Source organism: Pongo pygmaeus, chromosome X (genome assembly GCF_028885625.2).
Source record: "Pongo pygmaeus isolate AG05252 chromosome X, NHGRI_mPonPyg2-v2.0_pri, whole genome shotgun sequence".
Classification (NCBI taxonomy): Eukaryota; Metazoa; Chordata; class Mammalia; order Primates; family Hominidae; genus Pongo; species Pongo pygmaeus.
In genome coordinates this window covers 139751897-139762438 of record NC_072396.2, presented here as the reverse complement: position 1 = coordinate 139762438, position 10542 = coordinate 139751897, and positions in this window count along the sequence as shown.

The window sequence follows — 10542 nt, the reverse complement described above, 5'->3', positions numbered from 1 at the left end:
ACACTCAGTTGTAGCATTATAGAGGAAACGGAAGCCTGCAAGGTTGAAGGGCTGTTCTATAGGATATAACTCAAGTTCTGTACTCACAAGCAACCTATGGTGCCATTCTGCAAAGCCAGGATGGGATAGAGAGTGACCTCTCCCACTCTTATACCCAAAAAATGATTCACAGATTTTCTCTTTTCCTTCTCCCCAAAATAGGAATTGGATTGTTTGGAGATTAAAATATTCGAGACAAGATGCTTCTCCCATGGAACATATTCACGGTTCCATTATCTTGGAAACCGACATTGACTTCTTGTCCCCTGCCCATTTTCAGGTCTTTGGGTAACAAGAGTGGGAGTTGAGAAGGGGTCACTGTCCTGAATGGGTGAGGGATCCAGATGACCATGGGGAGTTTGGCTTGTTGCTTCCTAATGTGGGGAAGAGAACTAGTTCTGGACCTGAGGGGATTCAGTACGGAACCACCTAGCACTCCCATGTCCAGCTGTAATATTCCATGAAAAACTGATGCAATTCCATAATGGTATCACTTCTGAGGATTCATATCTTTCAGCAACAAATTCTTAGGTTATTTCACCAGGTACACATCCACCAACATTTCCAGGTGCTGGCAGAGTATAAGGAAATGGTTTTACAGGGAGGGAGGTAAGATAAATATTTTTTATTTTTATTTTTAATTTTTGTGGGTACATAATATATATGTATATATGTATGTGTAAATATGTATATATGTATATATATATATGAGATATTTTGGTAGAGGCCTGCAATGTATAATAATTACATCATGAACAATTGGGTATGCATCTCCTCAAGAATTTATTATTTGTGTTATAAACAATCCAGTTATACTATTTTAGTTATTTTAAAATGTACAATTAAATTATTATCAACTATGATCCCCTTGTTGTGCTATCAAATACTAGGTCTTATTCATGCTTTCTATTTTTTTTGTACCCATTAACCATCCCCACCTCCCTCACTGCTCCCCCACTGTATTTCCTAGCCTCTGGCAACCATCCTTCTATTCTCTATATCCATGAGTTCAATTGTTTTGATTTTTAGACCATATACATAAATGAGAACATGTGATGTTCATCTTTTTGTGCCTGGCTTACTTTGCTTAACATAATGACCTCTGCTTTTATCCAGGTTGTTGCAAATGAAAGAATCCCATTCTTTTTATGACTGAATAGTAATCCATTGTGTTTATGTACCACATTTTCTTTATCCATTCTTGTGTTGATGGACACTTAGGTTGCTTCCAAATCTTGGTTATTGTGACCAGTGCTGCAATAAACATGGGAGTGCCAATATCTCTTTGATATACTAATTTTATTTGCTGTATATACTCAGCAGTGGAATTGTTGGATCCTTTGGTAGCTCTATTTTTAGTATTTTGAGTATCCTTCAAACTATGTTCTATGGCAGTCGTAGTAATTTATATTACCACCAAAGATGTGGAAGTGTTCCCTCTTCTCCAGATCTTCACCAGCATTTGTTATTGCCTCACTTTTGGAAAAATAACACGTTAGCTGTGGTGAGATGATATCCAAATGTAGTTTTGATTTGCATTTTACTGATGATCAGTGATGTTGAGGACCTTTTCATATGTCTCTTTGTCATTTGTATGTTTTAAGAAATGTCTGTTCAGATCTTTTGCCCATTATTAACTGGATTATTTGATTTTTTCCTGTAGAGATTTTTGTGCTCCTTATATGTTCTGGTTAATTCATCCTTTGCCAGATGGGTACTTTGCAAAAATTTTGTCCTACTCTGTGAATTGTCTCTTCCCTTTGTTGGTTGTTTCTTTTGCTGTGAAGAAGGTTTTTCACTTGATATGATCCCATTTGTCCATTTTTGCTTTGGTTGTCTGTGCTTGTGGGGTGTTACTCAAGACATTTTTGCCCAGACCACTGTCCTGGAGATTTCCCCCAATGTTTTCTTGTTTGTAGTTTCAAGTGTGAGGTCTTAAGTTTAAGTCTTTAATTCATTTTTATTTTACTTTTGTATACGGTGAGAGATAGGGAGTCTAGTTTCATTCTTCAGTTTATGGATATCCAGGTTTCTGAGCACCATTTATTGAACAGACTGTCTTTTCCCCAGTGTATGTTCTTGGCACCTTTGTCAAAAATGAGTTCACTGTAGGTGTTGTGGATTTTCTTCTGTGTTCCCTGTTCTGTTACATTGGTCTATGTGTCTGTGTTTATGCCAGTACCATGCTGTTTTGATTCCTATAGCTCTGTAATATAGTCTGAAGTCAGGTAATGTGATTCCTGTAGTTTTCTTCTTTTTGCTCAGGACAGCTTTGGCTCTTCTGGGTCTTTTGTGGTTCCATAAACATTTTAGGATTTTTTTTTTCTATTTTTGTGAAGAATGTCATTGGTGTTTTAATAGGGATTGCATTGAATCTGTAGTCTGCCTTGGGTAGTATGGACATTTTAATGATATTATTCTTCTAATCCATGAACATGGAATATCTTTCTATTATTTTGTGTTGTCTTCAATTGCTTTCATCACTGTGTTATACTTTTCATAATAGACATGTTTCACTTATTTGGTTAATTCTTAGGTATTTAATTTTATTTCTGAGTATTGTAAATGGGACTAATTTATTGACTTCTTCATATTGTTCACTGTTGGCATATAGAAAGGCTACTGATTTTTGAATATTGATTTTGTATTCTGCAGCTTTCATAAATTTATCAGTCCTAATACTTATTTGGTGGAGTTTTTAGTTTTTTCCAAATATAAGATCATATTATCTGCAAACAAGTATGATTTGACTTCTTCCCTTGCAATTTTAATGCCCTTTATTTCTTTCTCTTGTCTGACTGCCCTAGGTAAGACTTTCATTATTATGTTGAGTAACAGTGGTGACATTGGGCATCCTTGTCATGTTTCAGATTTTAGAGGAAAGGCTTTCAATTTTTCCCCATTCAGCATACTAGATGTGGATTTGTCCTACATGGCTTTTATTATGCTGAAGTACGTTCCTTCTATATCCAGCTTTTGAGGATTTTTACCATGAAGAAATATGGACTTTATGAAATGCACTTTCAACATCAATCAAAAGGATCATATGTTTTTGTTCTTCATTCTGTTGATGTGATGTATCATGTTGATTGATTTGTATATGTTGAATCATCCTTGCATCCCTGGGATAAATCCCACTTGTTCATGATGAGTGATCTTTTTAATGTATTGTTGAATTCTGATTGCTAGTAGTTGGTTGAGGATTTCTGCGTTAATACTCATCAGAGATGTTGGTCTGTAGGTTTTTTTTTTTTTTTTGGTGTATCTTTGTCTAGTTTTGGTATCAGGGTAATACTGGCCTTGTAGAATGAGTTTGGATGTGTTCCCTTCTTCACTACTTTTCAGAACAGTTTGAGTAGAAGAGATATTAATTCTTCTTTAAATGTTTGATAGAATTCAGCAGTGAAACATTGTGTCCTGGATTTTTCTTTGCTGGGACACTTTTCCTGACAGCTTTTTGTTCCTTACTTGTTGTTGATCTGCTCAGGTTTTGGATTTCTTCCTTGTTTAATCTTTGTAGGTTGGATATGTCTAGCAATTTATTCATTTCTTCTAGATTTTTCAATGTATTGGCAAATAGTTGTTCATAGTAGCCATTAATGATTTTTTGAATTTCTGTGGTATCAGTTGTAATCTCTCCCTTTTCATCTCTGATTTTATTTATTTGGGTCTTCTCCATTTTTTTCTTAGCCATTCTGGCTAAAGGTTTGCCAATTTTGTTTATCTTTCCAAAAAACTGAGCTTTTGTTTCATTGGTCTTTTGTATTGTTTTCTTTACTTTTCACATTCATTTATTTATGCTCTGCTTTTTATTATTTCTGTTATTATAATTTTGGGTTCAGTTTGCTCTTGCTTTTCTAGTTCTTTAAGATGCATCATTAGGTTACTTATTTGAAGTTTTTCTTCTTTTTTGGTATAGGCACTTATAGCTATAAACTTCCCTCTTGGTACTGATTTTGCTATATCCCATATGTTTTGGTATGTTGGGCTTCCATTATCATTTTTTCAAGAAATTTTTCAATTTCCTTCTTTATTCTTTCATTGACCCACTGGTCATTCAGGGGTATGCTGTTTAATTTCCATGTGTTGGTATAATTTCAAAAAATCATCTTCTTGTTGATTTCTAGTTTTAGTCCATTGTGGTCAGAAAAGATGCTTGATATTTTCTCAATGTTTATGATTGTTTTAAGACTCGTTTTGTGACCTACTCTTGAGAATGATCCATGTGTCGAGGAAAAGACTGTATTATGCAGCCATTGGATGAAATGTTCTGTAAATATCTATTAAGTCCATTTGTTCTATAGTGCAGATTAACTTCGATGTTTCTTTGTTGATTTTCGGTCTGGGAGATCTGTCCAATGCTGAAGTTGGGATGTTGAAGTCTCCAGCTATAATTGTATTGGGGTCTATATATTTTTTTATCTCTAATAATATTTGCCTTACATATCTGGGTGCTCCCGTGTTGGGTGCATATATATTTACAATCCTTATATGTGCTTGCTGAATTGACCCCTTTATCATTACATAAGGACCTTCCTTGTCTCTTTTTATAGGGTTTTCTCTGAAACCTCTTTTGTCCAATACAAGTGTGGCTACTCTTGTTCTTTCTGGGCTTCAATTGGCGTGGAATATCTTTTTACATCTTTTTATTTTCAGTCTGTGTGTATATTTATGAGTGAAGTATGTTTCTTGCAGGCAACAGATGATTGGGTCTTGTTTTTTCATTCATTCAGCTACTCTATGTCTTTTGATTGAAGAGTTTAGCCAATTTACATTCATTGTTATTATTGATAAATAGGAACTTACTTCTGCAATTTTGTTATTTGTTTTCTGGTTGTTTTGTCATCTTCTCTTCCTTCTTTCTTTCCTTCCTGTCTTCCTCTTAGTGAAGTTGATTTTCTCTGGTGTATGTTTTAATTTCTTGCTTTTTATTTTTGTGTATGTGTTATATGTTTTTTGATTTGAGGTTACCATAAGGCTCAAAAATACTACCTTATAACCCATTATTTTGAACTGATGAGAACTTAATACTGATTGCAACTCTCTTTAGTATTTCCTGTAGTAGAGGTCTGGTGTTTATGAAGTCTCTCAGCTTTTGTTTGTCTGGGAAGGTCTTTATTTCTTCTTCATGCTTAAAGGACAGTTTTGCCTTATGTGCTTTTATTCTAGGGTAAAACTTTATTTCCTTTACCACTTTAAATATGTCATGCCACTGTCTCCTGGCCTATAAGGTTTCCATCGAAAAGTCTGCTTCCAGATGTATTGGAGCGCCATTGTACGTTATTTGTTTCTTTTCTCTTGCTGTGTATAGGATCCCTTCTTTATCTTTGACCTCTGAGAGTTTGATTATTAAATGCTTTGAGGTAGTCTTCTTTAGGTTAAACCTTCTTGGTGTTCTATAGCCTTCTTGTACTTGGATGTCGACATTCTTCTCTACCTTTGAGAAATTATCTGATATTACCCCCTTGAATAAACTTTTTACCTCTGTCTCTCTTTCTACATCCTCTTTAAGGCCAATAACTCTTTTTTTTTTGAGACAGAGTTTCACTCTTGTTGCCCATTCTAGAGTGTAATGGCGCGATCTCAGTTCACTGCAACCTCTGCCTCCCAGGTTCAAGCGATTCCTCTGCCTCAGCCTCCCGAGTAGCTAGGACTACAGGCACATGCCACCACACCTGGCTAATTTTTGTATTTTTAGTAGAGATGAGGTTTCACCATTTTCACCAGGCTGGTCTCGAACTTCTGACCCCATGATCTGCCCGCCTTGGCCTCCCAAAGTGCTGGGATTACAGGCGTGAAACACTGCTCCCAGCCTAGGGCCAATAACTCTTAGATTTGTTCTTTTGAGGTTATTTTCTAGATCCTGTAGGCATCCTTCACTGTTTTTTATTATTTTTTTCTTTTGTCTCCTCTGATTATGTATTTTCAAACATCCTGTCTTTAGGTTCACTAATTATTTCTTCTGCTTGATAAATTCTGCTATTAAGAGACTGATGCATTCTTCATGATGTCATTTGCATTTTTCAACTCTAGAATTTCTGCTTCATTCTTTTTTAGTTATTTCAATCTTTTGTGAAATTTATCTGCCTAAATTCTGAATTCTTTCTCTGTGTTATCTTGAATTTCTTTTTCTCAAAACAGCTAATGTTTAATTCTTTGTCTGAAATGCCACATGTCTCTGTTTCTCATGAATTGGTCCCTGCTGCCTTATTTAGTTCATTTGTTTAGGTCTTGTTTTTCTGGATGGTGTTGATGCTTGTAGATGTTCATCTGTGTCTAGGCATTGCAAAGTTAGGTATTCATTGTAGTCTATGCAGACTGGGCTTGTTTGTGCTTGTCCTTCTGGGGAAGGCATTTATTATGGTTTGGCTCTGTGGCCCCACTCACATGTCATGTTGAATTGTAATAGCCACATGTTAAAGGAGGGGCCTTGTGGGAGGTGATTGGATCAGGGGGCCGGATTTTGCCCCTGCTCTTCTCGTGATAGTGAGTTCTCATGAGATCTGATGGTTTAAATATGTGTGGCACTCCCTCCTTCGCTGTCTGTCTCTCCTGCTCCACCATGTGATTGCTTCCCCTTCCGCTATGAGTGTAAGTTTCCTGAGGCCTCGAAGTCACGTTTGCAGTTAAGTCTGAAGAACTGTGAGTCAATTAATCCTCTTTTCTTCATAAATTGCCCAGTCTCAGGTAGCTCTTTATAGCTGTGTGAAAATGAACTAACACACCATTCTAAGGAACTTGAAGGGATGAAGACTCATAGAGGCACCACCTTGGTGGTCTTAGATAAGATCTCTGAGGGGGCGTTCCAAGATGGCCAAATAGGAACAGCTTGGGTCTGCAGCTCCCAGCGTGATCGACTCAGAAGAGGCGTGATTTCTACATTTCCAACTGAGGTACCTGTTTTATCTCACTGGGACTGGTTGGACAGTGGGTACAGCCCACAGAGGGCGAGCTGAAGCAGGGTGGGGTGTCGCCTCACCCAGGAAGCACAAGGGGTCAGGGGATTTCCTTTTCCTAGCCAAGGGAAGCTGTGACAGACTACCTGGAAAAACGGGACACTCCCTGCCCAAATACTGTACTTTTCCCAAGGTCTTAGCAACTGGCAGACAAGGTGATTCTCTCCCGTGCCTGGCTTGGCAGGTCCCACACCCACGGAGCCTTGCTCACTGCTAGCCCAGCAGTCTGAGTTTGATCTGCGAAACAGCAACCTGGCTAGGGGAAGGGCGTCCGCCATTGCTGAGGCTTGAGTAGGTAAACAAAGTGGCAGGGGCAGCTCAAACTGGGAGGAGCTCACTGCAGCTCAACAAGGCCTACTACCTCTAGACTCCACCTCTGTGGGCAGGGCTTAGCTGAACAAAAGCAGCAGACAACTTCTGCAGACTTAAACATCCCTGTCTGACAGCTCTGAGGAGAGCAGTGGTTCTCCCAGCACAATGTTTGAGCTCTGAGAATGGACAGACTACATCCTCAAGTGGGTCCCTGACCCCCGTGTAGCCCAACTGGGAGACACCTCCCAGTAGGGGCTGACAGACACCTCGTGTAGGCATCTACCCGTCTGGGATGAAGCTTCCAAAGGAAGGATCAGGCAGCAATATTTGCCGTTCTGAAATATTTGCTGTTCTGCAGCCTCTGCTGGTGATACCCAGGCAAACAGCGTCTGGAGTGGAACTCCAGCAAACTCCAACAGACCTGCAGCTGAGGGACCTGACTGTTAGAAGGAAAACTAACAAACAGAAAGGAAAAGCAACAACATTAACAAAAAGGTCATCTACACCAAAATCCCATCAGTAGGTCACCAACATCAAAGACCAAATGTAGATAAAACCACAAAGATGGGGAGAAAGCAGAGCAGAAAAGTTGAAAATTCTAAAAATCAGAGCACCTCTTCTCCTCCAAAGGATCGCAGCTCCTCACCAACAACAGAACAAAGCTGGATGGAGAATGATTTGATGAGTTGACAAAGGTAGGCTTCAGAAGGTCAGTAATAACAAACTTCTCCAAGCTAAAGGAGGATGTTTGAGTCCATCTCAAGGAAGCTAAAAACGTTGAAAAAAGATTAGATGAATGGATAACTAGAATAAACAGTGTAGAGAAGAGCTTAAACGACCTGATGGAGCTGAAAACCATGGCATGAGAACTTCGTGATGTATGCACAAGCTTCAATACCAGTTCGATCAAGTGGAAGAAAGGGTATCAGTGATTGAAGAAGAAATTAATGAAATAAAGCAAGAAGACAAGGTTAGAGAAAAAAGAGTAAAAAGAAACGAACAAATCCTCCAAGAAATATGGGACTATGTGAAAAGACCAAATCTACGTTTGATTGGTGTACCTGAAAGTGATGGGGAGAATGGAACCAAGTTGGAAAACACTCTTCAGGATATTATCAAGGAGAACTTCCTCAACCCAGCAAGGCAGGCCAACATTCAAATTCAGGAAATACAGAGAACACCACAAGATACTCCAGGAGAAGAGCAACCCGAAGACACATAATTGTCAGATTAACCAAGGTTGAAATGAAGGAGAAAATGTTAAGGGCGCCAGAGAGAAAGGTCAAGTTACCCACAAAGGGAAGCCCTTCAGACTAACAGCAGATCTCTCGGAAGAAACCCTACAAGCCAGAAGAGAGTGGGGGCCAACATTCGACATTCCTAAAGAAAAGAATTTTCAATCCAGAATATCATATCCAGCCAAACTAAGCTTCATAAGTGAAGGAGAAATAAAATCCTTTCCAGACAAGCAAATACTGAGAGATTTTGTCACCACCAGGCCTGCCTTACAAGACCTCCTGAAGGAAGCACTATACATGAAAACAAACAACCAGTACCAGACACTGCAAAAACATGCCAAATTGTAAAGACCATCAATGTTATGAAGAAACTGCATCAATTAATGGGCAAAATAACCAGCGAGCATCATAATGACAGGATCAAATTCACACTTAACAATATGAACCTTACATGTAAATAAGCTAAATGCCCCAATTAAAAGACACAGACTGGTAAACAGGATAAAGAGTCAAGACCCATCAGTGTGCTGTATTCAGGAGACCCATCTCACATGCAGAGACGCACATAGGCTCAAACTAAAGGGATGGAGAAAGATCTACCAAGCAAATGGAAAAGAAAAAAAAGCAGGGGTTGCAACCCTAGTCTCTGATAAAACAGACTATAAACCAACAAAGACCAAAAGAGACAAAAAAGGCCATTACATAATGGTAAAGGGATCAATTCAACAAGAAGAGCTAACTATCCTAAATATGTATGAACCCAATACTGGAGCACCCAGATTCATCAAGCAAGTCCTTAGAGACCTGCAAAGAGACTTAGCTCCCACACGATAATAATGGGAGACTTTAACACCTCACTGTCAATATTAGACAGATCAACAAGACAGAAGGTTAACGAGGATATCTAGGACCTGAACTCAGCTCTGCAACAAGCAAACCTGATAGACACCTACAGAACTCTCCACCCTAAATCAACAGAATATACATTCTTCTCAGCACCACATCACACTTATTCTAAAATTGACCACATAATTGGAAGTAAAGCACTCCTCAGCAAATATAAAAGAACAGAAATCACAACAAACTGTCTCTCAGACCACAGTGCAATCAAATTAGAACTCAGAATTAAGAAACTCACTCAAAACCACACAACTACATGGAAACTGAACAACTTGCTCCTGAATGACTACTGAGTAAATAACGAAGTGAAGGCAGAAATAAAGATGTTCTTTGAATCCAATGAGAACAAAGACACACCATACCAGAATCTCTGGGACACATTTAAAGCAGTACATAGAGGGAAATTTATAGCACTAAATGCCCACAAGAGAAAGCAGAAAAGATAAAATCAACACCCTAACATCACAATTAAAAGAACTAGAGAAGCAACAGCAAACAAATTCAAATGCTAGCAGAAGGCAAGAAATAACTAAGATCAGAGCAGAACTGAAGGAGATAGAGACACAAAAAAACCCTTCAAAAAAATCATTGAATCCAGGAGCTGGTTTTTTGAAAAGATCAACAAAATTGATAGACTGCTAGCAAGACTAATAAAGAAGAAAAGAGAGAAGAATCAAATAGACACAATAAAATATAATGATAAAAGGGATATCACCACCGATCCCACAGAAATACAAACTACTATCAGAGAATACTGTAAACAGCTCTATGCAAATAAACTAGAAAATCTGGAAGACATGGATATATTCCTGGACACATACACCCTCCCAAGACCAAACCAGGAAGAAGTTGAGTCTCTGAATAGACCAATAACAGGCTCTGAAATTGAGACAATAATTAATAGCCTACCAACCAAAAAAAGGCCAGGACCAGACGGATTCACAGCCGAATTCTACCAGAAGTACAAAGAGGAGCTGGTACCATTCCTTCTGAAACTATTCCAATCAATAGAAAAAGAGGAAATCCTCCCTCATTCATTTTATGAGGCCAACATCACCCTGATACCAAAGCCTGGCAGAGAGACAACAAAAAAAGAA